Source organism: Onychomys torridus, chromosome X, assembly GCF_903995425.1.
Source record: "Onychomys torridus chromosome X, mOncTor1.1, whole genome shotgun sequence".
Classification (NCBI taxonomy): Eukaryota; Metazoa; Chordata; class Mammalia; order Rodentia; family Cricetidae; genus Onychomys; species Onychomys torridus.
Window position 1 is genome coordinate 88,930,163 of NC_050466.1, and position 26,766 is coordinate 88,956,928.

General features: G+C 39.8%; 1 protein-coding gene across 5 annotated transcripts in view; it reads left to right on the forward strand.

Moving 5' to 3' along the window:
- Eda (ectodysplasin A) overlaps positions 1–26,766 on the forward strand; it is a 385,778-nt gene that overhangs the window by 145,026 nt on the left and 213,986 nt on the right. The gene's annotated exons all lie outside the window — the stretch shown is intronic.

The following is a 26,766-nucleotide window of genomic DNA, read 5'->3' on the forward strand; positions in this document are numbered from 1 at the left end:
CACATTATAATTGTATGTGGAGGCCACTCCACAAGAGGAAATATATGCCTGATAATGTAAACCTGGTTGATAACTTATGGCTGCTGATGTCAAAGGCATTAGGGGAGAAGTTATTACTAATACTTTCCTGAATGAATATTTAGTCAAAGTTCTTCCTAAATATGTCTTTGCACCTGCAGATTGGTGTGCTCAGTCTTTAGAGCCACTCCAAGAGGAACTACATGCCTCTGTATTGGTGCTGCCCTCAACCTTGATTGGAGAAACTTCTTTTTGCAGAAGGCAATAGTTAATATAGAGACTCATAACTGAACAAAGTACTGAGAATAAGTGACTGTTTTGTCTCTTAAAGAGGACATCTATGTCATCTGTTCCAAAATCCAGGAAACATTGCAGAAGAAGGATCAGAAAGATAGTAAGAAATGGGAGGATGGGAGGGAAGCTGTGAAATGGTGCTTTCTGGATATGACACGGCCATTTCCAACATAAACACACCACAGCTATGGCTATCTGCACAGACAAAGAAGTAGAAGGAGTGGGACTTGTTAAGAGATAATGGGGAGGTACATATATTCTCAATACATTGTGTACATTTATGAAACTGAAGCAAATGTTTAAAATGAGAAAGGAGCAAACAAAGGGCAACTTACTTTTAAGTGAGTGGCAACAAACATTCTTTGAAACCCTTTTGCCTGAAGTACCACAATGTAATGGTTAGCACTCTGGACTCTGTAACATTTCTATGTATTTGAAACCAACAAATTAATAAAACAACAACAACAAAACTGTGTGACATGAACTGACTGTGTCACAAAATCAAGTCAGTAAAAAATTCGATTGTGAACAGGTCCATATAGTCCAAACCCTAACTGAGAAGTTTTTGGCAGTTAATGGCAGCTGGGATAGGGAGAGTAAGTTTTCTTCAAGGATATAGCCCCTGAAAGGCCACCCATGCTCTAGTAGATGGTTGGTTTGATCAAAATACATTATATGAATGTATGAAAATCTCAAACAATACAAATACCTGTTTGAAATTATAAAAATGAGAAAGAAACAGAAAATGAGGGGTTACTAATGGAAGATCAATTAGTGATACAATCTTCTATATTTAATAAGAATCCCTTTTGTCTTTGTCAGTATTTGAAATCTTCTGGTCCTTTTGATTTTCACATTTTTTTCATAGTGTATGCCATGAAAAGGTCCTAGTAGATGCTGTTGTTTCTTTAGGAATTAAAGGGAGTGCTACATATAATCTGATAATTAAAGGACATGCTGACCCACCATGGTTGATCAAATGTGATAGTTCACAGTTCACATCTGCTTAGCTGACTTAACTCCCAGATTGAATATTAGTTGAAATCTCTCTCTTTAAGCTAATACTGATCGCATTATCCTGAGCACTCAATATTAAATCATCTTAACCCAGTGTATTTCTTTTGGTAGGTAAAAGGCTATCATCTGGTAGGCATTAAGGGTCTAATGTAGTCCACATTTCTTTCTTTATTACTAAAAATATTCTAACTTCATCTGTGATAGCTGCTTAGCAGCAACATGTTCAGATTTAACTCTGCCCTGAGGGGTACTGTAAAGCATTGTGAACAGAAAACTAAACTTTCATAATGAAGCCATTGTGGATAGGATGTCAAGATGTCATTTTAATAATCCATATTTTAATCATCCTGATTTCACCTGTCACATCATATTTTATTTCCTATTAGCCATGCACTTCTGAGAAGCTCTTTAAGAGGCAGTAGTGATAGAATCTACACCTGTCCTAATTTGTTTGCATTGCCAGGTATTGATGGGAGAGTGGGTTTAACATGCTTTGTATAAAGATCTCCATCTGGGCTCCATCTCTGAATGGAATATGTTCTTTATGTGGGTACAGATGTCAGCATCTTTTGGGTATGGAGTCATCATTTTCAAGTGATTTGTCTGTGTTTTTATTGCATATCACTCAGAAGTAGAGTTTATATTGAAATTTATACTGAGACGCTCCAGTGGTGTGGACTAGATTGTTAATAGACAAGGAAGAAAGAGCTGGCATCTTCTGTTGTCCTTAGAAAGAACAAGTTGAACAATCAGAATTTACAGATTCTCATTGTGTACTTTCTTTTCTCTCTTATATTGCTCTCATTTGAACCTTTTTTAAACTGTTACTTGGACCTGGGAACAATTTTTGCAATTAGAAAACTTTTTCAAAGCACTTGTTTAACTGTAAACTTAGATGGGGCAAGTTTGTTTTTAAAAAATATTAAATACGCCAGGCGGGGTGGCGCACGCCTTTAATCCCAGCACTCGGGAGGCAGAGGCAGGCAGATCTCTGTGAGTTTGAGGCCAGCCTGGGATACCAGGTGAGTTCCAGGAAAGGCGCAAAGCTACACAGAGAAACCCTCTCTTGAAAAACCAAAAATAAAATAAAATAAAAAATATTAAATACAAACAAAAATCAAATAGTCATGACATGTTTTTCTTTCCATATGGACACTTATGAAACCAGTTGCTGAGGTTGGGGATTATGGATCACACTTGAATCCTGGGTCCACATTAGAATTTTGTCCTGTCTGATCTGGTTAGGTTCTAATTCATTTTGATCCTTAAAATTACTTTGCGTTCCTAAATGTATGCATTCATGGCAGAATGGGTTTTATTATTCAGTAACTATCTGTATCTTAAGGCTCTTTGCCTGTTTTGTTTGCTCTAGGGAAATCAATGGCTTTACTTTTTGAAACCAGAATTGTTTCCCAGTAGAGCACGATGACTGATGATAGCTAGGATCTGCTCAACTCCAAGTGGAACAGGGTTACTTTTCTGTAAAACTGGAGGAGAAAGATCATCTGCAGATTAGCTGCAAAGAAAATAGCTTTGTGTTATACTTTTAGAGGAGCATCTTGAAGGGTATTTAATTTGATATTCTTATCTGTAAGAAATACAGCAGGATGAAGCATTTACACTCAGATGTGTAGCTGATACCACTCCTGAAAACAGAAAGTGCTCTTTTTTTTTTTAACTTTTAAAAAATATGCAAGGCGGCCCCAAAATAATTCAGGGAAAGAAAAATGATGCTAAACTGAAGTTACACGACTCAATAGATAATTCTGGTGAAACTCAGGAAGAACTGTATTAGTGATAGTCTGGAAGTATACACAGTGCTTTACAATAGGTTGACTGCACTAAACAAAAGAGAAAATCCTTTCTATGAGGAGCTTACAATCTGAAGGTACAAGTTGGTAGTTACAATGTGGAATGAGAATAATAAGTGATCCCCATAGTGGGTGGCCGTCATAGCTGAAATACTTCAAAAATAAGGTGAGGGTTAGAGAGGGAGTTGACTGGGAGTAGAAGCTTATTCTTTTGATATTAATGAATGGGGATAAGGAAGTGAGGGTTGGACAATGTGTCTGAAAAGAGGCTCAGCATAAGAATGGGTAAAGGGATGAGAATGATGCCATTACAGAGCTTGGAGGTTTAGCGAATAAGAGAAAATTCCAGCAGAAGAGAATTGAGGCATTTTATAAATATTCTATAATAAGGCCTCTGTATTACAGCAAAATACCACATCTTTAAAGATCCAGATTTGGAGAATTCAGCTTAGTTTGCAACAGCTTTTTGCCAGTGTTGGCTTCAATAGCAGAAGATGGAACAGTATAGCATGTGCTTCATAAGCAGTAAATCATTACAAATGTGTGTGTGAATACATATATATGTATATATCACATATATACATATTTTGCTTAGCTTTGACTTCATTAAATTTTAGGTTAGGACCATATTTTAGGTCAGATGATTATCAGCAGAACGTTCAGTTTCAGAGATGTTAATTCTGAGGAGTTAATCTGCTATTATAAATGTTTCATTTGTTTCCATGTTGTTAGTTCATTGTGTGTGTATGTTCATGTGTACATGAACTTGTGTGAAAATTCATGTAGAGGCCAGAGAACAATCTGATTGTACTTCCGTAGGAGCCTTCTATCTTGTTTTTATTTTATTTTGACACAGGGTATCTCGTTGGTCTGGAGTAGGGATACTGGACATCCTTGTCTTGTTTCTGACTTCAGTGAAATTGTTTCAAGCTCTTCTTCATTTATAATGATGTTGGCTGTGGGTTTTTCATATGTAGCTTTTAGAATACTGAGGATTGTTCCCTCTAGTTCTACATTCTCTAGGATTTTTATAATAAAGGTGCAGGATTTTGTCCAAGGCCTTTTCTGCATCTTTTGGCATAATCATGTGATTTTTGCCTTTACATTTGTTCATGTGGTTTGTTACAGTTATTGATATGCACACCATCCCTGCATTTGTTGAATGCATATATTGAACCATCCTGCTTTTAAGGGAGAAAGCAATTTGTCATGGTGTATAATCTTTTTGATGCATGTTTGTATTCTATTTGTAAGTATTTTTTAGTCTAAATTTATCAGAGCTATTGAACTGTAGTTTTCTTTTTTGTTGTCTTTACCTATATTGTGTATTAGAATGATACAGTCTTCATTGAAGGAGTTTGGGAGTGCTCTTTCTTATTCTTACTCTTGTAATCATCGTTATCATCATTACTATTATCATCATCATTAGAGACAGTTTCATTATGTTGCTCTGGAACTATGTAGTCCTGGAACTCCCTTTGTAAACCAGGTCAACCTCAAACTCACTGAGCTCTACCTGCCTCCCTAGTGTTGGTGTCAAAGATGACTGCCACTACTCCTGAGGCTTTGCTGCAGCTGTTGCTCCCTCCTCCTCCTCCTCCTCCTCCTCCTCCTCCTCCTCCTCCTCCTCCTCCATCTCTTTCTTCTTTTGAATAGTTTAAAAAGAATTAGTTGTGGATCTTTAAATATCTGGTAGGATTCCCCTTCAAATCCATGTTGTTGTGGCCTTTTTTTGAGCGGGGGGGGGGGGGGGGCTTTTAATGACTCAGTCTCCTCATTTGATATTGGTCAATTTAGGTTGCTGACTTCTTCTTGGTTTAATTTTGGTGATTTGGCTGAATCTAAAACTCCATCCATTTATTTTATGTTTTCTGGTATATGGCATTGAGTTGGAATTCTTCTCCCTCATCTATAGCTATAATTCAAGGTTTGGTTTTTTCATGGTGTCCTGTATTTTCTGTGTGTTCCTTTCCTGTGTTATATATACATATATTCCTTGCTTATTATTTGGTCTAGATCCTCTAGTTTATCTCTGAATCCTGATATTCTCTTTTCTGCTTGATTCATCCCACTTATAAGGCTTTCCTGTAGTTTCTAGTTGAGTTATTGGATTTTTCAATTTTATTTTCAGCTTGAGTCCTCTTCATTTATAGCTCCTGATTGCATTCTGTTCTCAAGTGATGTATTCTCTTCATCATTTTCATCAGCCTTATCTTGGTGTTTCTTGGGCCTTGACTTTGTTCTCTTTATGCTTTCTCCTGAATTTTATCGAGCTGTTTCTTTGTGTCTTCCTTAAACTCTTTGAATTCTTTGATGAAGTTTATGATTGTTCTTTTAAGTTTTGTGTCCTGGAGTTCATCTATCTAATTCTCATTGGCAAACATTTCTATAGGACTTGTAGATTTTTGAGAGAATATATCAGCTGGATCTTCCATATTACTGGTATTTTTGCAATGAGATCTGGGCATGTGGACTTCTTTTGTTGGTACTGTGTAACAGGAATCTTAAAAAGTCTTATTAATAAAAACAAACCTGCTCTGGGTATTGGGGTGAACACTGGAAGATCAGAGAGACAGAACAAGCCACAGCTACCTCTCCTCGCCAGTTCCTCAGCTGGTCTTGTTTCCTCAGACTGGAAGCTTCTGAGTCCTCATCCAAATGGGTCTCAGCTGAAGTGCTGCTCCTAAGCCTTAAAGCTTAACCAGCCAAATGCTTAACCAGTTTCTGGTCTTCACGCCATATATATATATATATATATATATATATATATATATATATATATATTTCTACTTTCTGCCGTCATTCCCTGGGATTAAAGGCTGGATTTCTGGGATTAAAGGCTTGTGTCACCATGCCTAGCTGTTTCCAATGTGGCCTTGAACTCAGAGATCCAGAGGTATTTCTGTCTCTGGAATGCTAGGATTAAAGGCGTGTGCTACCACTGCCTATCCTCATGTTTAATATTGTGGCCATCCTGTTCTCTGACCCCAGATTAGTTTATTAGCCTGCACAATATTTTTAGGAACACAACACCACAGTACTGAGTCTAATATGGAAAAGTAGATTGGAACAGAAGAGAGTTTGTGCAAGTGGTTTGGGTCTAGAGGTTGGACATGGTAGGTAGAATGAAATAACATGGGTAGAGGGGACTGGGATGCTCTACAACATGTTCTTTCTATTCCAAGCCTGAAGTGTGGGGGTAGATCTGGCTGGGTACAAAGGTTGGATATGGCATGAAAGAGTACTGTGGCTGGGGTATACGTAGGGAGGATGCTGGGTAAAGCCTAGTTGCTCCTTCCCTATTTAGGCAGGAGAGGTCAGATTAGGCTGGTGTATTTGTTGTGGGTAGATCAGGTGGGTTGTAGAAAAAGAATGGATTTGGAGATCAAGGAAAATCACTGGACTATACCCTTAATGAAGATATGGGAATTCTGGGTACTGTGTGGAGTGTGCAGAAGGAACTTGTGGGTTTCAGGTAAGACAGGTCCTGGTGTAAGACTGGAGGTTGGCTGAGGAACAGGCATGAGTTGTCAGACTAGGCTGGTGCAAGGGATGTAGGACCCTAAGAAAGCCTAGAGATTGTCTAAAGTGCAGGTGAGGATGTGCAGACCAGGCCTGGACACTGGTTGAGAGAGTGGGGCTAGATCTGGTGGATTGCAGGAAATGCATGGATGGGGAGTTCAAGGAGACTCACCAAGGTAGGTTATGGAGGAGAACATGGGACATCTGGGTGCTGAGACGAGTTTTTGGACGCTGTGCAGAAGGGGCCTGTGGGTGGTAACAGGTAGGGTGGGTAGTTGCAGAAGCCTAGAAGTTGGCTGAGGTACAGGCAGGGGTGGTCAAACTAGGCAGGGGCAGTTGTTATATATCCTGTGCTAAATCTGGCAGGTTGTGCAAAAGGCATGGATCGGAAGGTCAGAGGGATTCACCAGGCTTGACCCTGGAAGAAGACATGGGAAGTCTGAGTACAGAGTAGGGTGGATTGAAGTAGTGCAGAACAGATCTGTGGATGCTTCCATTCTGAGTTGTCATCCTTACATTTTGGAGCAAGTACAACAAAGAAAATGGAGAGTAGCACATTTTTTATAAAGTGCTTTTACACATCTGTCTTCTTTTGTCCATGTGAAATTCCTACATGAAAAGTAGGAGTATCCACATTTTACAATTTAAAAAAAAATGAGGCTTAGATGAACTGATTTATGTAAAGTATATGACTAATAAGTAAGTCATATGCTTTCTTCCTTATGAAACTATGATACTTTAACCTAGAGCTGTGTGTGTAATTTTACTAGAAGACAAAATTAAGACAAGGTTACAGTTTTGTTATCATGATTTTTTGACTTTGCTTTATAAAATTGTTGAACTGGGAACTTTTGATATGAATGATACTATTTGCTCTGGTACTAAATATCCCTGAACTGCTATACTTTTAAAATTTCGTATCTTCTTTTATCTTTCTTTAATCTTTTTCTCTACTGTCAGCTGTTACTATTTGATGTATCTGGCAACTTCCTTACTTCTAATCAGTTGTGCCCTGGGCTGGAAACCAGATAAACATGCCTGGGACTTTTAGGTATAATCTTGAGTGACTATGCAGTAGGTGAGAACACAGGGGCTCTCATCTGATAATACAAAATCTAACTCTGTTATGTTTTTGTTCTTTGAATACACAGTTTTGCCCAGTTACTTAGGTTGTTAGCAAATTCTGAGTAGTTGAAGGTATTAGGTAAATTACATAGAAAGATGAGGTTATGGCTGTATTTCTTTACCACCTGTGGGTGGTTCCTTTCTGAGTTCTTATTCTTACATTTTGGAGCAAATACAACAGAGAAAATAGTGAGTAGCACATCTTTATGGAAGTGCTTTTATACACTGTCTTATTTTGTCCTTGTGAAATTCCTGCGTGGGAAGTAGTAATATTCACATTTTATAATTTTAAAAAATCTGAGGCTTAATTATTAACTGATTAATGTAAAAATACATAACTAATAAGTGTAACTCTTGGCTCTTTTTATTTTTATTTATCTTTTGAGGAAAAGTCTTCCTATATAGCTGAGGCTTACTTCAAACTCACAGTCCCCTGGCCTCTGCCACTTAAGTACTGAAATAAGAGGCATGAGACACCACACCTAGCTTTGTTGTGCCCAGAGTCTAGACCCCCAAAGACCAGCAAGAGACCAAATCTAATGCAAAAGCAGAGAATTTTTTTTTATTGCGAGTTAATTCAGGCCTCTCTGTCCAACTGATGCAGCAGCAGAGCAGGAGAGACCCTGAGTAGCAGCAACAGGGCAGGGTTTTTATAGGGGATCAAACAAGGGGAGTCTTGGGGTCTACAGACTACATAGGAACAGACTCAGGATTGGTTTATGCGAATGACAATCATGTTAATAACTTTTAATTGGCTAGGATTAGTTGGGGGTTTGTTAGGGCTACAGTTATCCATTTTGGGGCAGGCCTGGATAAGTCTTAGGCTTTGTCTTGGAGCTGCTGCAGAGGCTGGCTGGCCTAGCACATACTGACTCAGTGGCCCGGGCTTGGTGCATCCTATCTCCCTGTCCCTGCTGACAGAGGCATCAATGATTGTCTTTTGTTCATGGCCCTCCCAGAAACTGCTCTCAGGAAACTGAAATTGAGGCCTGATCTCTGAGAGAAGACTGAGCAGCCTGTTATGGCAACTGCTCAGTCCTTTCAGCTTCACCCTTAATTTAAATTAAAATTTATTGAGGCTAGGCAAATGATTCAGTTGGTAAAATACTTGGCACACAAACATAAGGATCTAAGTTCAGCTCCTCACACCCCATGTGAAAGCCAAGAGTGGTAGTATATGCCTGTAATCCCAGTGATCAGGACACAGAGACAGGTGGATTCTTGGGCTTGCTGGCCAGCTACTTTAGCTGAATCTGTGGGCTTAAGATTCATTAAGAGACCCTATCTCAAAATTAAGTTGAAGAGTGATTGAAGAAGACACCAACATTGACTTCTGGCCTCCATTCACATTCTCTCTCTCTCTCTCTCTCTCTCTCTCTCTCTCTCTTAAGGTCATATTCCCATCACCATACTTTGCAAACAGGACCCTGAACTTTTACTCAATGGTATGCTATTTATTAAAGGTTTGAAGTGACTGCCCAATGTACCTTATTCTAGAGTACTTAGTGACTACTTTTTCTATTCTCTTTTGCTTGAAAAGTCGAAGACATTGCCTTTGTCTCAATGTAACTCTTTCCAAATAGTCACAGAAGCTTCTACACAGCCCTCTCTGCCTAAGTTTACTTATTTTCCCCTTTTCCATCTAAGAATAAGTCTTTACATAAAGATTTATTTGGCCATCTACAGGGACAGTGTTCTTAAGGTTATCACTGTACTTTTTGTGGTAAAAATCTATGTCTCCAGCTGACTGAATGAATCATCTTATAATATTTGGAACAGTGTATACATAATATTCAGATGTGAGGACAGTAAACATGGGCACACAGATCATGTCCAAATAGAAATGATATTTTTCTCTAAATTTACTTTTCAAATTAATTTTAAGGTGATGGACAATTTGTGGCTAATCATTATATTCATTAAACCACCCTAACTTGATGAAAATGAGAGTGAAGTACGCAGATTTCATACTCTGTGAAGTATGAAAATAATGAAAGTTGGTGTCACTAGAACTCAGCAAACTCAATAGCTAAAACAATTGTTTTTAAATATGTTCCAGGAAAGATTGTATTCTTCATAGTGATGAGAACTCAAAGTGCTTATTTTTCATCTATGTAATTGAAGGTCAAAGAATCACTTTTACTGCTACAAATTGCATACGTGTCACCTAATGTAAACAAAAATGGGAATGACTTTGGAATTTCTGTGGTCTATGAAAAAATAGAGCTATGATACTACCATATTATACCTTTGAACTGGGCTTTAAGAAAATGTTCCTGGCTTGATTCTTTTTGGAACCATGATTGGAGTTAAGATTTATAATATGATTGATTGTGGCCCTACAACAGCAGCCAGGGTCTGAGTTGACATCAGTGGCTCCTGTTGCAGCTGAGGGCTGTGTGGTTGATTGGGGTCTGATCAGCACCTTGTTGGTGCCCAAGGGTCATTCTGTACCCAGGACCATACAAATCTGACTGACACATACTACGACCAGGTGCCATGGTGATGTCTGGGCCAGGGTTGCAGCTGGGGGACATGTATGGGTTGATGTCCATGGCTCCTGTTGCCATCAAGGGTCATGCAGATTCCTGGGGTCTGGGCTGCCTCCTGGGGTCTGGGCTACCACCTGGGGCTATGTTGTTGTCCAAGGGCCATGCTGCTGCTGGCACCATGCCAATCTGAGTGGCCTTCATTGCCACCTGAGGCCATTGTGATATCCAGACCTAGGCTGCTGCTGAGGACCATGTCTGAGTCCACAGCCCTACCACAGAAGGAGTCTGTATTGAAGTCTATGGGCCATGTTGCCACCAGGGCCCATGCAGAAGCCTGGAGTCTGGGATACAACCTTTGGTCTTTTTGGAATCTGGGGGCTATACTGCAGCCAGGGCCATACAGATCTGAGTGACCTGTGTTGCCACCCAGGGCCATAGTGTCATCTGTCCCAGGCTGCTGTGTTGATGTCCATGGTTCCTGTTGTCATTGAGGGCTGTGTGGATGCCTGGGGTCAAGTTAGCCACCTGAGTCTGTGTTGGTGTCCAAAAGCCAAGTTGCAGCTGGGGCCATACAGATCTGAGGGGCCTTCCTTGCTACCTGATGCCATAGCGATGTCCAGGCCAGAGCTGTAGCTGCAGCCCAGGGTCTATATTGATGTCCAAGACTTCTGTTACCATCAAAAGCCATGCAGATTCCCAAGGTCTGGGGCGATGTTAGTGTCTGAGGGCCTTGCTGCTGCTGGGTATGGCCAGAATGTTTCTCTAGTCTCACCCCCCAGCCTGAGGTCCCACCCATCCACACAGTCCTTCAGCCACTTATAAAATAATCATTCAGAGGCTTAATATTATTTACAAACTGTATGGTCTATGACAGGTTTCTTGCTAGCTAGTTCTTATAGTTTAACTCAACCCATAACTATTAATCTCTGTATCTCCACGTGTTCTGGCATTACCAGTTTGCTGGAATGTTGTTCCTGCCATCTCTCCTGCCTCTGCCGTTCTTCTTCCTGTTTCTCTCTTGGATTTCCTGCCTGGCTATAACCTGACACTCCATAGGCCAGAGCAGCTTCTCTATTAACCAATCATAGCAACACATATTCACAGCATACAGAAAGACATCCCACAGCAGCTGAGACTATGCTGATCTGAGTGACCTACATTGCCATCCAGACCCAGATGCTTCCAAGGACCATGTCTGAGTCCATGATCCCACTGCAGCTGGGGTCTGTGTTGAAGTCCAAGGCCCATTTTGCCACCAAAGGTCACATGGAAGCCCAGAGTTGGGGCCTTGTTGATGCTCAGGGGCATGCCACCGCTAGAGCCATCCTGATCTGAGTGGCCAGTGCTTCCACCTAGAGCCAGGATGTCATCCAGGCCAGAGATGCTTCTAAGGGCCATGTCTGAGTTCATGGTCCTGCTACATCTGGGATCTGTGTTGATGTCTGTGGTCTGTGTCAACTCAGGGGACCATAGGGACCATGTGTGATGAAATAAGAGGATCATGCTGAGCTGGCCCTGCCCTTTGATGGCCCTCATAGAGCTGGACATGTTCTTCACTGGACACTGCAGCAAGTGAGCTGGCTGTGACCCTCAGTGTAGAGCTCCTTCTCCCCCTCGCCCAGTACTCCAGAGAGATGGCCCCAGCCCTTACCATGGGTGAGGGAGGACTGACTCTGGTGGCATGCGTGTAGGGGAACTGGCTCCACACCCTTACCTGAGGAACATAGCCCCAATGTCCAAGAATGACCATCCAGGCCCACAGCCAGGCCTTGGGTTGACCCACCCTAACTTCTACCCCATCTATGACTTGCTGGAGTTGGTGAAGGAATTGATCCTGTGGAAGGAAGGATATGCACAGGATCTCCATGACTCCAGGCAGCCACAGGATATCTGAGAGGAGTTTCAGTGAGGATCCAATGATGATGGTGTACCAGAAACCAGAGGCCTTGAACCAGACCAGTGACTCATTGCAATGAACATTTGCTAGTAAAGCTGATGGGACAAAAGGGTACACTATGTGACACACTGTGGCTCCCCATGCCACCAGGACGAATGAAGAGGAGAGCTGGGAAAGATGGAGGAGCAAAGAGGTTTTTTGTTTGTTTGTTTTTGCTTGCTTGTTTTAGTTTGGTCTGATTTATTTTATTTTATTTTGGGAGGCGCTGCAGGAGAGAACAAGGATATGAGGGGACTGGGAGGTGAGCAGAATTGAGGTGCATGATGTGAAATTTCCAAAGAATGGATAAAGAAATTGTGTTAAATAATAATAATAGTAGTAGTAGTAGTAGTAATAGTAATAATAGTAATATACAAGTCTAAATATCCTTACATAAATCCATTTCTGTCATGAAAGCATTTTCTAGAAGTAGGTAGGACAGCCAGACCTTAAAGAGATCCAGGGGTAAGCTTCCTGGAGTCCCCTTGTATTAATTACTTTTCTGGTTGCTGTGATGAAATACAAAGCCATCTCAAAAAAGAGGGAGTTTAATCTGAGAGGTCACATCTTTAGACACAAATGGGAACCAGGTCAGACTTTCTCCAGCAAGCCTGCACCACCTCTTCAAACCAGGCTATTAATCAGGGACCAAGTGTTCAACTAGCTGAGCCTATGGGGGACAGTTTCATTCAAACTACCATACCTTTTGTCTTTAGTAGTTGTCATGTTTTGCATGTGACCACATGGATAAAAAAAATTAAGGCTGACCTTTTAGAAAGAGAGTAATCTACTTTTTTTGCATTTGTATTTAAGTGTCTATTATAGGAACATACATTTAGTGGGTATTGCAATGCTTCTGATGAGATGCTTATTGGTAAGTGGAAAAAAAACATTTTCTGAAGGGTGCAAATGGTCTGCTCTCTAAAGATAAACAGATTTATCACTTCAAAAATGTGGCAATGAAACTGAAGTGTCTGGATTGAATGGTAAATTATGAATTATGTCTATAGAATTGTGCAACTGCTCCCTTATGTGACCTCAACTCTAGCAATATAATAAAGGTAAATGACTAAACACTTAAAAAGTCTCGCTTACTGAATAAAAAATCAGTAGCTTGATGCGTTATCTTTGGACCTCGTGCGAGGGATATTTCACATGGTATAATGCTTGTGAGGTCAGCCCCTGCTAATTGAAAGATGTTGTGCAGATTTAACCAGAGCAGCATGCTTTGAAATTCTCTCTCTGATGTTTCCATTAGCTTTAGTGTCCTGTGACCAAAAATGAGATGATGATGAGTGGGGATCAAGTATAAGCTGTAATATAAACAAATGAGATGAAAGGTTTAAGGCTTTCAATTACATTTCATTTGTTAACTGCATTGAACTTTGGTTTAGTGAACCAAAGTAACATTGACCAACTGGCGTCTGTTATGAAACTCTGCTATAATAAATCTTGATTAAGCATTGGTAGATATAATAGATATAAGAATTGAACTAGCCAGAAAGGGACAGATGGGTAGACATTTTTAATCTGTAGAGAAGATAATGTGATGATATCAAAATGAAGCATATCTCTTCACCCTTCCTCTATGCCACTACTTTATTCTGAACACTGAAATTATAGATCAGTGATTTTTATTTAACTTTTCTTGTACCACAACTACTCCCATTTTTGTCTTAATTTGGAATCCTGTGTCTTAACTATAAATTCTCATTAAGGAATCACAGAATTAGAGAAAGACAGCAAGAACAACTTTGCTTATCTTTGTTTTGAAAAATACTGCCTAATTTCCTCCTTACCTTTCTTCATTGATGCTTTACAACTAAATGCCTTATCAGATAATCTCATATCCATTTGTTATAAAAGGATTCTTTTAAATGACTAAATCTGAAAGAATTTTCCTTGTCTGAGAAATAATATTCTTTGGGTCACACCTCAATCATTCAGACACCCTGTCATCTAGGGTAGCATCCCAGGATATTTATAATCTTCTCGATAGTTACCATGAAATTATCAAACCAAAATTAATTTGAAATAACTTTATGTCAAATGATTTAGATAAAATCTCCAAATTAAATTGTTATATGCATAGAACCATTTAATTGTTAGAAATTGGAGCTTTGGAACAGCGGTTCTTAAACTATTTTGTTTCTATCATACTCCACTCAAAGGTGCTAAACATTGAAAATCATAGTCTGGTCAAGATTCTGGGCCCCATGGTGGCATTAGATCCTTTATATGAACAGGAAGAAAAGCTTAGGCTAACAAGCTTGCTGTTTCTGGCTTTGATACCCTCATCTGTGTTATGCTGACAAAAGGCCCTACTAGATGATGAGCAGATGCTAGTGCCATAATCTTGAACTTTCCTGCCCCTAGAATCACGAGCTAAACAAACTTGCATTTTTTATAAATTACCGTGTCTAAGGTATTTTGTTACAGCAAAAGAAAACAGACTAAAACAAACAATATGTTGTTGGAGGTTCGTCACTATCTTGTATTATGTTTTTGTTCCCGCACTCTATGATGTTTCTCTAGTCTATAGCATTTGTCTTAACTAGGATTTGTATTGTTGTGATAAAACACCATGACCAAAAGCAACTTGGGGAGGAAAGAGTTTATCCTACAACTCCTTGATGGAAGTCAGGACAGGAACCTGAAGGCAGGAGCTGATACAGAGGCCGTGAAGGAGTGTTGCTGACTAGCTTGCTCCTCATAGCTTGCCCAGCCTGCTTTCTTATACTGCCCAGGAGTGTACCACCTGCAATAAACTGAGCCCTCCCACATTAATCATCAATTTTTAAAAAGTCCCAACTTGCCCACAGGACAATCTGATTGAGACATTTTTCTCTGTTGAATTTGACTTTTGTTGATCTAACAAAATGAAAACAAACAAGAAAAACAACAAACCAGGATAGCATCTTATCCATTTATAACTGTCATTCCCCTTTGTTGAATGTTTCCAGTGGTTTGACTTTATTTTTCTTTATTTTTTAACTTTATTTAAAATGTCTTAACGTAACCTTTTACTTTTACAACTTTGCAGGAAATTTCAGAAAGTACATAGAGATCTGGAATGCACTTCCTTCAGTTTCTCCCAATGGCTACATTTTGTGTGGCTACAGTATAATATCAAACCAGAAAGCTGACATTGGTGCACTGATTTTATATATATACCTTAACCCTTTTATCACAGGGAGACTTTTATACTCAATAAAGATATAGAAATAGTATATCACCACAAAGAGATCCATCTTTCTACCTGCATTTTAGGGTCAAACCCATCCCCTCCCATTCTTTACTGTTCATTAAACACACTAATTTGTTTTCTATCACTTTTAAAACATGGTCATTTCTAGATTTATATGTAACTATTGTTATATATATATGCACACTAAGTTCATTTAGTGTTGCTTGTATGTACTTGTGTTTAGGGCTGACAACTTGCAACTGCATAACTATAACCATGTCTGGGTGGTAGTGGCATACACCTATAATCACAGCACTCTGAAGGCAGGAGCACGTGGATCTCTGTGTGTTCAAGACCATCCCGAGATACATAGCTAGACCCTGCCTTAAAGAAAAAAAACCCCAGAAACTAAAAAGACATTGGATAATCATAACCATTCATGAATTTCAGGACATTTTTTTCTGTTTCTAGTTTGGGCTGTAATGACATGAACTATTATATAAAGTTTTTATACATGAGTGTAAATTTTCATTTATCTGGGATTAGTACTCAAGAGTGTAAATAATAGGTTGCATAGCAGTTACATGTTTTGTTTTATATGAGACTTCCTTTTTATAGTCCTACAAACTATATAGGGTCCAGTCTCAGGTTCTTCACATCCTTGCCACTATTTGGTATTTTCACTAATTTTTATTTTATTTACCATTACTGTCCATATACACACATGCATGTCAGTCACATGTGTGGTGGTCAGAAGACAACATTTGAGAGCCAGTTTTCTCCTTCCAACATGGGTTCCTGGAATTGAACTCAGATCATCAGGTTTATGTGGCGAGTGCTTTACTCTCTGGGCCACCTTGCTGGCTATTTTAGTCTTTTAGACAGATATCCCATTATTGTTACAAGTTTCATTTGTTAAATGACTAATGAGGTGGGACATCTTTTTATATGCTTATTTTTCTTCTGTGTATGATGAAATATGTTTTTGTGTTGTTTTCACAGTCTCTCTCTTTCTTGTTTTTGATATATGTACATGCTATATGTGTATATATGTGTTTAAACATACAGTTGTATGGAGACCAGAAGTCAATGCCAAGTGTCTTCCTTACTCTCCATATTTTTATTATTTTTAACAAGAATTTTGTTCTTTTAAACTTCCATGCATTCATAGAATATATATTCATCATATCCATACACCACCACTTCCCTTCTACTTCTCCTAGTTCCTCCACATTATTTCCCTGCAAGCCTCATGTCCTCTTTTTATTTAGTTTTTTGTTATTAGTAATTCCCCCTGGCCTATTTAGTTCTGTTTGTGTGCACATGTGTGTGTGTGTGTGTGTGTGTGTGTGTGTGTGTGTGTGTGTGTGTGTGTGCGTGTGACATTCCACTGGGGCATGAACAATATTCCAGTGTCCAAATACCCAAAGAAAACTGACTTTGTCCCTCAGCAACTATCAACTGCCAATGACTATTCTAAAAAGTATGGAAGCTTGGGGCCCCTCCGCTATCTATGCTGGAATTTTGGCCGACTAGATCTTATGCAGGTATTGTGCAGGTACCCACAACTGCTATTAGTTGTCACTCCTAACAGTCATATCATGTCCAGAAGTTATCATTTTACACTCTTCTCCCCACTCCCTGACTCTTAAATTCTTCCTGCTGCTTCTTCTAAGTTTCTTGAGCCTTGGTTGGTGGGGGGTTGTATCTACAGCTTAGTTTTGAACCTGGAACTCACAAAGTTGGCTAGTCTGGCTGGCCAATGAACACCAGAGATCTACCTGCCCCTACCTCCCCAGCATTGGGATTAGAGGTACACACCACTGCATTTGGTCTTTGGCTTTTTACATAGGTCCTAGGAATATAAACTCAGGTATTCATGATTTTATGGCCAGCAGTTTACCAACTGTACCATCTCTCAAAACCCATTCTCTTATTTTTTTTATTCTCTTTCTTTTCCTTTTCTCTCTAATCTTTCTTTTCCCCCCTACTCTCTCACTGAGGTTTGAACTTAGTGTCTTGCATATTGTGAGGAAATATCCTACTACTGAGCTGTATCCTCAGTCCTCTTTTCACTTTTTATTTTTAAACAGAGCCAAAGTTGCCCAGGCTGGCCAGGAACTCACTCTGTAGTCCAGATTGCCTTTTAATGTATGATCCTTCCACTTGAGTAGTTGGGATTACAGGCCTGTGCCAACAGGCTCTGCTTGTTTTACATTTTCTTATTGATTTTTTTTCTTTGAACTAGGATCTCCCTATTTAGCCCAGGGTAGACTCAAATGTGTTAGCTTCTTGCCTTTGCCTGATGAGTATTGAGATTATAGACATGATTACTATTGGCAGGCTCTATCATTTTTTATTTTAAATTTTATTTCAGTTGTTATTATTTATTTATTTTTGATAATTTCCTACATGTTTATAATACATTCTGGTCAAATTCATCTATCTACTCACTCTTATCCTCATCCCACCCGTTTCTCTAACCAAGTTTACATCTTACTTTTCTGTCTCTTTGCTTTGTTACCCACTTGATTTAATCAAGCCCACTTTTGTGAAATGGATACGAAGCTATCTTCTGGAGCATGAATAATTTGCCAGTTGGCTCTATAACTTAAGATGACAACTTCTTCTCTAGCTACCCTACACTGCTATTATCTCCTCTAGTAGGGCCAGACTCTATGAACCCCGTCTTCATCTATGACTTAGTATTCAGTGTTGTGCAGACCCTGTGAAGGCAAGTACAGCTGTTGTAAATTCACAAGTTTCAGGGCCTTGTCATGCCCCCAAACCCTGTTCATCAGCCCACCTCATCATCATTCATCTCCTAAATTCTTTATACACCATCTTCTGTGTTTTTCCCTGAGTCCTACAGGGGTAATATGGTGCCTTTATAAGGCAGAGCATGCAACAGTTCACTTTTTCTACTTCTGGACACCTCCAGTGATGAGGTTCTATGTTAGCTGCCAACAGCTGTACACACACACACACACACACACACACACACACACACACGCACGCACGCATGCATGCACGCACACACGCGCACGCGCGCACATTCTTTGATAAAAGCTGAAGATAGCACTAGTCCCCTGGGGATTCATTTAAACCTGGTGGATTCAGTACAGGCAGGTCCAGTCCCCTCCTTCCAGGCTGAGCAAAGTGTCCCTGTGTAAGCCCAAGGTTCCAAACAGCCAGCTCATGCACAAAGGACAGGTCCTGGTCCCACAGCCTGGGTGCCTCCCAAACAGTTCAAGCTATTCAATTGTCTCACTTATCCAGAGGGCCTGATCCAGCTGGGCGATCCACAGCCTTTGGTTCATACGTCATGTGCTTCCATTCGTTTGGCTATTTGTCCCTGTGCTTTTTGCAATCTTGGATTCAACAATTCACGCTCTTGCAGACCCTCCTCTTTCTTGACAGTTGGACACCTGGAGCTCCACCTGGAGCCTGGCTGAGGATCTCTGCATCCACTTCCATCAGTTATTGGATGAGAGTTCCAGCACAACCGTTAGGGTGTTTGGCCATCTGATCACCAGACTAGGTCAGATCAGGCTTTCTCTCAACCATTGCCAGCAGACTACAGAGGATGTATCATTGTGGATTGTTGGGGACCTCTCCAGCACTCTGCCTATTTCTGTTCTCATGTGGTCTTCATTTATCATGGTCTGTTATTCCTCGTTCTCCCTTTCTGTTCTTGATCCAGCTGGGATCTCCTGCTCCCCTAAGCTTTCTTTCCCTCAAACCTTGCCCTTCATTACTCCCACCTTCGTCCAGGTTGTTCATGTAGATCTCATCCATTTCTCTATTATTGGGTGATCCTTGGGTCTTTCCTAGGGTCCCATTTTCTAGGTAGCCTCCCTGGAGTTGTGTAGCAGTCTAGTCATCTTTGTTTTACATCTAGTATCCTCCTATGAGTGAGTACATACCATGTTTGTCCTTCTGAGTCTGGGTCACCTCACTCAGGATGATTTTTTTCTAGATCCATCCATTTGCCTGCAAACCTCATGATGTCATTGTATTTCTCTGCTGAGTAGTACTCCATTGTGTATATGTACCATATTTTCTTTATCCATTCTCCAGTTGAAGGGCATCTAGGTTGTTTCCACGTTCTGGCTATTACAAACAAAGCTGATATGAACATAGCTGAGCAAATGCCCTGGTGGTATGATTGAGCATTCCTTGGGTATATGCCCAAGAGTGCTAGAGCTGGGTCTTGGGGGAGATGGATTCCCAATTTTCTAAGGAAGCACCATATTGATTTCCAAAGTGGCTGTACAAGCTTGCATTCCCATCAGCAGTGGAGAGTTCCCCTTGCTCTACATCCTCTCCAGCATAAGCTGTCTTCTGTGCTTTTGATCTTAGCCATTCTGACAGGTGTAAGGTGGTATCTCAGAGTCGTTTTGATTTGCATTTCCCGGATAATTAGGGATGTTGAGCAATTCCTTAAATGTCTTTCAGCCATTTGAACTTCCTCTGTGGAGAATTCTCTGTTTAGTTCTAGAGCCCATTTCTTAATTGGACTGTTGAGCATTTTGATGTCTAATTTCTTGAGTTCTTTATATATTCTAGATATCAGCCCTCTGTCAGATGTGGGGTTGGTGAAGACCTTTTCCCATTCTGTAGGCTGTCGCTTTGTCTTGTTGACTGTGTCCTTTGCTCTACAAAAGCTTCTCAGTTTCAGTAGGTCCCATTGATTGATTATTTCTCTCAGTGTCTGTGCTACTGGTGTTATATTTAGAAAGTGATCTCCTGTGCCAATGCTTTCAAGAGTACTTCCTACTTTCTCTACTATCAGGTTCAGAGTAGCTGGATTTATGTTGAGGTCTTTGATCCACTTGGATTTAAGTTTTGTGCACAGTGACAGATATGGATCTATTTGCAGCCTTCTACACATTGACATCCAGTTATGCCAGCACCATTTGTTGAAGATGCTTTCTTTTTTCCATTGTACATTTTTGGGTTCTTTGTCAAAAAATTATATGTTCATAGGTGTGCGGGTTAATGTCAGGGTCTTCAATTCAATTCCATTGGTCCATGTGTTGGTTTTTATGCCAGTACCAAGCTGTTTTTATTACAGTAGCTCTATAGTAGAGCTTGAGGTCAGGGATTGTGATGCCTCCAGAGGTTGTTTTATTGTACAGGATTCTTTTGGCTATCCTGGGTTTTTTGTTTTTCCATATGAAGTTGAGTATTATTCTTTCCAGATCTGTGAAGAATTGTGTTGGTAATTTGATGGGAATTGTGTTGAATCTGTAGATTGCTTTTGGTAAGATCGCCATTTTTACTATGTTAATCCTGCCTATCCATGAGCATGGGAGATCTTTCCATTTTCTGACATCTTCTTCAATTTCTTTTTTCAGGGACTTAAAGTTCTTGTCATATAGGTCCTCCACATGCTTAGTTAGCATAACCCCAAGGTATTTTATATCATTTGCGGCTATTGTAAAGGGTGATGTATCTCTGATTTCCTTCTCAGCCTGTTTGTCTACTGTATATAGGAGGGCTACTGATTTTTTTGAGTTGATCTTGTATCCTGCAATGTTGCTGAAGGTTTTTATTAGCTGTATCAGTTCCTTGGTTGAATTTTTAGGGTCACTATTGTATACTAACATGTCATCTGCAAATAGGGAGAGCTTGACTTCTTCCATTCCAGTTTGTATCCCCTTAATCTCTTTATGTTATCTTATAGCTCTGGCTAGAACTTCAAGTACTATATTGAATAAGTAGGGGGAGAGGGGACAGCCTTGCCTTGTTCCTGATTTTAGTGGTATTGCTTTGAGTTTCTCTCCATTTAATTTGATGTTGGCTGTTGGCTTGCTGTAGATTGCCTTTATTATGTTTAGGTATGTTCCCTGTATTCCTGATCGCTCCAAGACCTTTATCATGAAGGGGTGTTGGATTTTGTCAAATGCATTTTCTGTGTCTAGTGAGATGATCATGTGGTTTTTTTCTTTGAGTTTGTTTATATGGTGTATTACATTGACGGACTTTCGTATGTTGAACCACCCTTGCATCCCTGGGATGAAGCCTACTTGATCATGGTGGATAATCGTTTTGATGTGTTCTTGGAGTCTGTTTTCCAGAATTTTATTGAGTATTTTTGCATTAATGTTCATGAGGGAGATCGGTCTGTAGTTCTCTTTCTTTGTTGCATCTGTGTTTGGTTTAGGAATCAGGGTAATTGTAGCCTCATAAAAGGAGTTTGATAATATTCCTTCTTCTTCTATTGTGTGGAACAATTTAAAGAGTATTGGTATTAAGTCTTCTTTGAAGATCTGGTAGAATTCTGCATTGAAACCATCAGGTCCAGGGCCTTTTTTGTTCGGGAGACTATTAATGACTGATTCTATTTCCTTAGGGGTTATTGGACTATTTAAATGGTTTATCTGGTCTTGATTTAACTTAGGTATGTAGTTCCTATCCAGAAAATTATCCATTTCTTTTAGATTTTCCAGTTTTGTGGAGTAGAGGTTTTTGAAGTATGACCTGATGATTCTCTGGATTTCCTCATTGTCTGTTGTTATGTCCCCCTTTTCATTTCTGATTTTGTTAATTTGGATGCTCTCCCTCTGTCTTTTGGTTAGTTTGGATAAGGGCTTGTCTATCTTGTTGATCTTCTCAAAGAACCAACTCTTTGTTCATTAATCCTTTGTATTGTTCTCTTTATTTCTATTTTATTGATTTCAGCTCTCAATTTGATAATTTCCTCGTGTCTGTTCCTCCTGGGAGACTTTGCTTCTTCCTGTTCAAGGGCTTTCAGGTGTGCTGTCAAGTCAGTAGCGTGAGATTTCCCCAGCTTCTTTATGTGGGCATTCAGTGCTATGAATTTCCCTCTTAGCACTGCTTTCATAGTATCCCATAAGTTTGGGTATGTGGTGTATTCATTTTCATTGATCTCTAGGAAGTCTTTAATTTCTTTATTTCTTCCTTAACCCATTAGTGATTCAGTTGAGCATTATTTAGTTTCCATGAGATTGTAGGATTTCTGTAGTTTTTTCTGTTGTTGAAATCTAACTTTAAACCATGGTGGTCTGATAGAACACAGGAGGTTATTCCAACTGTTTTGTATCTATTGAGATTTGCTTTGTGGCCAGTATGTGGTTGATTTTAGAGAAGGTTCCATGGGGTGCTGAGAAGAAGGTATATTCTTTTTTGTTAGGGTGGAATGTTCTGTAGATATTGATTAAGTCCATTTGAGCCATAACATCAGTTAAGTCTATTATGTCTCTGTTAAGTTTCAATTTGGTCGATCTGTCCAGAGGTGAAAGTGGGGTGTTGAAGTCTGCCACTCTTAATGTGTGGGGTTTCATATGTGATTTAAGCTTTAATGATGTTTCTTTTACATATGTGGGTGCCCTTGTGTTTGGGGCATAAATGTTCTGAATTGAGACTTCATCTTGGTGGATCTTTCCTGCGATAAGTATGTAATGTCCTTCATCATCTCTTTTGATTGATTTTAGTTTGAAGTCTATTTTGATGGATATTAGGATGGCTACACCAGCTTGCTTCTTAAGACCATTTGATTGGAAAGTCTTTTCCCAGCCTTTTATTCTTAGGAGGTGTCTGTCTTTGAATTTGAGGTGTGTTTCTTGTATGGAGCAGGAAGATGGGTCCTGTTTTCATATCCATTCTGTTAGTCTGTGTCTTTTTATAGGTGAATTAAATCCATTGATATTAAGGGATATTAATGACCAGTGATTGTTCGTTCCTGTTGTTATTTTTATTTTTTTGGTGGTAGTGTGTGTGTACTTCTCTTCTTTGGGGTTTACTGCTGTGGTGTTTTCTATTTTCTGAGTTTTCATGGGTGTATCTGCCTTCCTTAGGTTGGAATTTTCCTTCTAGTGCTTTCTGTAGGGCTGGGTTTATGGATAAGTACTGTTTAAATCTGGTTTTGTTTTGGAAGTTCTTGTTCACTCCATCTATGATGATTGAAAGTTTTGCTGGGTATATTAGTCTAGGCTGGCATCCATGGTCGCTTAGTGTCTGCATTATATCTGTCCAGGTCCTTCTGACTTTCAAAGTCTCCATTGAGAAATCGGGTGTTATTCTGATGGGTTTGCCTTTATATGTCACTTGGCCTTTTTCCTTTGCTGCCCTTAATATTCTTTCTTTATTCTGTACATTTAGTTGTTTAATTATTATGTGGCAAGGGGACTCTTTTTGGGCTCTAGTCTGTTTGGTGTTCTATAGGCTTCTTGTATCTTCATAGGCATTTCCTTCTTTAAGTTGGGAAAGTTTTCTTCTATGATCTTGTTAAATATATTTTCTGTGCCTTTGAGTTGGTATTCTTCTCCTTCTTCTATCCCTATTATTCGTAGGTTTGGTCTTTTCATGGTGTCCCAAATTTCTTGGACATTTTGGGGCATGACTTTGTTGGTTTTAGTGTTTTCTTTGACTGATGAATCTATTTCTTCTACCGTATCTTCAACACCAGACATCCTCTCTTCCATCTCTTGCATTCTGTTGGTTATACTTGCCTCTAAAGTTCCTGTTTGTTTACTCAGATTTTCTATTTCCAACATTCCTTCTGCTAGTGTCTTCTTCATTTTTTCTATTTCCCTCTTCAGATCTTGGATTGTATCCCTTGCTTTTTCATGATTTTCATTCAAGGATTTATTGTTTTCTTCTGCTTTGATTGTCCTTTCCTCTAGTTTTTTTATAGCGTTCTTCCCATTTTTTGTTTGTCTGTTCCTCTACTTTATTTTTGATTTCTTCTATATAAGGCTCTAGCCTCTTCATGATGTTACTTATAAGGTTGTTTTCTTCTTCTTCTTCCATTCTGTGATGTTCAGGTCTAGCTGTTGGAGAAGGGCTAGGTTCTGGTGATGCTGTATTGCTCTTTATTTTGTTGTATGTACTTCTGCCTTGACGTCTGCTCATCTACTCTTGTGTTCATTCTTGGTCTTATCAGTGTACTTTGTCCATAGAGAGTTGACAGATTTAAGGAGCCTCTCTCTGGTCCAGATGGAAGCTCTGGTTCAGATGGGAGCGCTGGTCCAGATGAGAGTGCTGGCCGGATAGGAGCTGGGGGCCTGGACTCTGAGTCTTGGGAAGTCCCTGGGGTCTCCTTATTTTGTCCAGATTGGAGCTCCTCTTGTCCAGATGGGAGTTCCTCTGGTCTCTCTGTTCCAGATGGGAGTTCCGAGGCAGATGGAAGCTGGGGGTTGGTCTCTGAGTCTCAGGAAGTGGCTGGGGTCTAGGGCAAATGGGTGTGGGGGCAGGGTGTGGAGACTGCAGTGTCTGCCTGCAGTCTTGGAAAAGGGGAGCCTTCCCGCAGGGCCTGCTGATTGGCAGGAAACTGGGGCCAAGTTGGTCAGGTCCTCCAGGGGTGGCCTGTGTCCAGTGCTGGGTCCCAGGCGCAGTGGCCTCTCTGAGTATAACCCAGGCACTCACCTCTGGTCCAGATGGGAGTTTTAGGGCGGATGGAGGCTGGGGGCTGGTCTCTGAGTCTCAGGAAGTGGCTGGGGTCTCGGGCCTAAACATAAATATTTAAATGACAGTTTAACAACATGTCCATTTAGCAAAATCAATAGTAGTAAGTTCACATCTAGGGCCCATGAGCTTCATAGCCATGGGCGTTTGACCATATTCATGGTACTGAATATGAACTCTGCCTTGCTGTGTGAGCCTTAGATCTATTCAGAATAGTCATTGCACCAGTAAGTAACTATTACCTGGAAAGTTAATATTACAACAGGCGACTAGGGGACGCTGTTGCTGACTTTTTTCCTTCAAGTTGCCTATATAGCAAATTCCAAACACTATGAAGAAGCCTCAGTTACTTTTCTATTGCTCTGATAAAACACCATCCATGACTAAGGCAAAGAAAGCATTTATTTGGCTTATAGTTCTAGAGGGATAATCATCAATCATCATCATGGCCGAAAAGCATGGTAGCAAGCACCAGCCATGGCAACAGGAACAACTGAAAACTCAGCTCGAACCACAAACAGGAAACACAGGAAGAGAAAGTGAACTAAAAATGACACAAGTCTTTAAGCTTTCAAAACCTGGTGTCATATATTCTCCAGCAAGGCCAAACTTCCTAAACCTGCCCAAACAGGGCTATGAACTGGGAACCAAGAATTCAAATGCCCGAGAATATGGAGGCACCTGCTATCTCATTCAAATCACAATAGAGGGATAACCAGCAGGAAGGGAACCTCCAGCTCAGTTCTATCATAATTCCTCTGTATTTTGCAAATCAAGTATATGGTGTCTTTAACAGTTGTGTTTTACCATCCAGTTTTGCTGCGTAACTTGTATAGTTTTGGGGACTCTGGAGTCTCCCTGTTCAACAGTTCCTGAGGAAATGTCCCACATCTGGCACTGGGAGTTTCTTTTAACAAGCTATGACTTCTGAAGTCAGTATTATCCACCCACTAATGGTACCTCTATTCAAAGTTGTTTTAAATATATATTTTAATTAGCTTATAAACTGGTGGGTTTCCATGTGGCTTATTCATACATACTTATCTTTGGTTAGTCCTTTCCATGAATTCCATCTTTTCTCCCATCTCCCACTACCATCCTTGTTTAAACTTTGCCACCTCCAGTATTCGCTGCCTGTTTCCTTATCACATGTGTATTACCTTTCTCACCTTCCTTAAGATCTCTTTTCTTCCTCACCATGACCCCTTTCTTGTTTCCAAATCTCTACAGACATTCAAAGATAAAGAAATCTAAAAAAGGGAAAGCTGTATCTCTAAGAAAGGACATATTTGACTTTCTGACCCTGAATTACCTCATTCAATTTAATTTTTTCTAGTTCTGTTCATCTTCCTACAAATTCTGTTTTTCTTTACAACTAAATAAAAGCTCATTGTATGCATGTGCTACATTTTATTACTTATTGATCTGTTGGTGGATATACAGACTGATTCCATTTACTACAAACTGTGAAGAGGGCCAGGCAGCGGTGGTGCATGCCTTTAATCCCAGCACTTGGGAGGCAGAGCCAGGCGGATCTCTGTGAGTTCGAGGTCAGGCTGGTCTACAGAGTGAGTTCCAGGAAAGGCACCAAAACTACACAGAGAAACCCTGTCTGGAAAAAGAAACAAACAAACAAACAAACAAACAAACAAATAAATAAATTGTGAAGAGGGAAACAATGAATATAGATGTGAAAGTATCTCCACATATATACTTTGCATAGAGAGAAGTTTCCAGAGTGAGAGAGACATAGAGAGAGAAAAACATATACATATATGAGAGAGACAGACAGACAGACATAGATAGATATAGAGAGATAGAATCCATTTTCAACTCTTCTGGTTGTATATTTAAAAATAAAAATTCTAAAGTATATGGTAATTGTGTGTTTAAGTTTTTGAATATCCACTGTATTGTTTCCATAAAGGCTAA